The sequence below is a fragment of the Arachis duranensis genome, chromosome 4, assembly GCF_000817695.3.
Source record: "Arachis duranensis cultivar V14167 chromosome 4, aradu.V14167.gnm2.J7QH, whole genome shotgun sequence".
Classification (NCBI taxonomy): Eukaryota; Viridiplantae; Streptophyta; class Magnoliopsida; order Fabales; family Fabaceae; genus Arachis; species Arachis duranensis.
Window position 1 is genome coordinate 33342463 of NC_029775.3, and position 3152 is coordinate 33345614.

Genomic DNA, 3152 nt, shown 5'->3' on the forward strand with positions numbered 1-3152 from the left:
ACTCTTGGGAAAAGCTAGTCAATGCCTTCTTGGCAAAGTTCTTTCCACCTCAAAAATTGAATAAGCTTAGAGTGGAAGTCCAAACCTTTAGACAGAAGGAAGGTGAATCCCTCTATGAAGCTTGGGAAAGATACAAACAATTGATCAGAAAGTGTCCCTCTGACATGCTTTCTGAATGGAGCATCATAGGTATTTTCTATGATGGTCTCTCTAAACTATCCAAGATGTCATTGGATAGCTCCGCTGGAGGATCTCTTCATCTGAAGAAGATGCCTACAGAAGCTCAAGAACTGATTGAAATGGTTGCAAATAACCAATTCATGTACACTTCTGAAAGGAAACCTGTGAACAATGGGACAAATCAGAAGAAAGGAGTTCTTGAGATTGATACTCTGAATGCCATATTGGCTCAGAACAAAATATTGACCCAGCAAGTCAATATGATTTCTCAAAGTCTGTCTGGAATGCAAAATGCACCAGACAGTACTAAGGAAGCTTCATCTGAAGAAGAAGCTTATGACCCTGAGAACCCTTCAATGGAAGAGGTGAATTACATGGGAGAATCCTATGGAAACACCTATAATCTTTCATGGAGAAATCATCCAAATATCTCATGGAAGGATCAACAGAGACCTCAACAAGGTTTCAACAACAATAATGATGGGAGAAACAGGTTTAGCAATGGCAAGCCTTTTCCATCATCTTCTCAGCAATAGACAGAGAATTCTAAGCAGAACCACTCTGACTTAGCAACCATGGTCTCTGATATAATCAAAACCACTCAAAGTTTCATGACTGAAACAAGATCCTCCATTAGAAATTTGGAGGCACAAATGGGTCAGCTGAGCAAGAAAATTACTGAACTCCCTCCTAGTACTCTTCCAAGCAATACAGAAGAGAATCCAAAAGGAGAGTGCAAAGCCATTGACATGACCTACATGTCCAAATTTGGAGAGGAGGGAGAGGCAGTGAACGCCACTGAGGAAGGCCTCAATGGATGTCCACTAGCCTCCAATGAGTTCCCTAATAAGGAACCATGGGAATCTGAGGCTCACACTGAGACCATATAGATTCCATTGGATTTACTTCTGCCATTCATGAGCTCTGATGAGTATTCTTCCTCTGAAGAGGATGAGTATGTCACTGAAGAGCAAGTTGCTAAATACCTTGGAGCAATCATGAAGCTAAATGACAAGTTATTTGGTAATGAGACTTGGGAGAACGAACCTCCTTTGCTCACCAAAGAACTGGATGACTTGTCTAGGCAGAAACTACCTCAAAAGAGACAAGATCCTGGGAAGTTCTCAATACCTTGTGCCATAGGCACCATGACCTTCAAGAAGGCCTTGTGTGACCTAGGGATCTTTGAGGTGCAAGCTGCAAAAATCTCACTAGAAATGGCAGACAATTCAAGAAAACAAGCTTATGGACTTGTAGAGGATGTTCTGGTAAAAGTTGAAGACCATTACATCCCTACTGATTTCATAGTCCTAGAGACTGGGAAGTGCATGGATGAATCCATCATCCTTGGCAGACCCTTCTGATGACAAGTCATCATATACCCATTTTTCAAGCTAATTTCACTTATTTTATTAGTCTTTATGCACTTTCTTGCATCCTAAGTAAGTGATTTGGAGTGAAAATGCATAATTTCTTTAAATCAAACAACCACCATGAAATTAATGTTAACTCATGAGGTTTAAGCTAATTTTAATTGAATTTTAATTGATTTATAAGCCTTGTGAATTTAGTGATACTTGGAGTGGTTGTTTTGGTTTATTGTAGGTGAAGAAAAGAATAAAAGAGAAAAGCGTGGCCTAAGAAAGTGTGGCCAAAGGAGAAAAAGGCGTGGCTTATGGCAAGGGCAGTATCGGGCTCACCAAGGGAAGAAAATCAAAGGAAAATGCCTACAATGCTTGCCACAAGAGTTGAACACGGGACCATGAGGAAGCAAGGAATTAAGCCTCACTTTGGTACCAAGAAAGCCAAGGAAAATGGGTAGCGTGTGTAGCATCCAAGTTTCGAACGCGGGACTTCATGTTGGAAACACTGCCCTGCCCTCCGCGAGGGCAGGGCAGCATTTTGTGGTGCACAGCCAGCGCACCATTCTGGCGCACCAAGGGAAGGCTCGGCAGCACCAACAGCACGCACAGGCACCGCTCGGCAGCACCAGCAGCACGCACAGGCACCAATCTGGTGCACCAAAAAGTTCTGCCCTGCCCTCCATTCTGGCGCACCACAGCATCATCTGGCAGCACCAGCAGCGCACCGGGGCACATTTCTGGTGCACCATTTTTTTTCTGCCCTGCCCTCCGCGAGGGCAGGGCAGCATCCTGTGCACCAGCCCGCACCAAGCCGCACCACACATCAATTTTCTGCCCTGCCCTCCACAAGGGCAGGGCAGCCTCCTGGAAGCAAACTATTTTGGGCTAAAATTGGATTAAAAATCCAATAAAATTCATTTCTTCACCAAATCAAAAGCCCATCCAAATCCCAGGATCCAAGAATAGCAAGTGTATAAATAGGAGCTAGTTTGATGTAATTAGGAACCTTTTACTTGACTTTTGAATTTTGCACTTTCTTTGAGCTTTGAATTTTATTTTTGCACTTTGGAACTTCTCTTGGTGTCTTCACTGAGATTTCAGAGAATTGGGGAGGAGAATTGATCTCTCTTCTTCCTCGTTCTTGCTTGGGCACTTTTAATTTTCTTGTTTGAGGCTTGGGTGTTAAGAATTGAGGAAATTCTGTCTCAATCGCCACTCAAGAGCTCTTTAATTTCTCTTCTGCATAATTGAACTCATTTACATTCCCTTTACTGCTTCTTCCTCAATTTCTTGTTAATTGCTTTTGAGAGCTTGGATCTAGGAAGGTAATTGAGATCTAGGCTCTGCTACCTAGTCTCTGGAGTCCTGAGATCCCAATTTACTTTTGGTTCTTCTGTGAACCCTGCTGCACTTTAATTTCAATTTCTGTTTGAATTCTAATTGCTTCTAATTTAGTTTCTGTTCTATTAATTGTGGCAACCCACTTTCTTTTTGTTCAGATTCTGCAATCCCAGTCCTCGAATCCCTTTTACATTCAAGCAATTTACATTCCTTGCCATTTAAGTTACTGCAATTTACATTTCTTGCACTTTAAGTTTCAGTCATTTA

At 42.2% G+C, this 3152-nt stretch overlaps 1 non-coding gene across 1 annotated transcript; it reads right to left on the reverse strand.

The window, feature by feature from the left end:
* Positions 1-62: 62 nt before the first annotated feature.
* LOC127747324 (small nucleolar RNA R71) lies at positions 63-170 on the reverse strand. Its single transcript, XR_008009124.1, has one exon. It is a non-coding gene; the product is annotated as a small nucleolar RNA R71 (small nucleolar RNA).
* Positions 171-3152: the final 2982 nt, after the last annotated feature.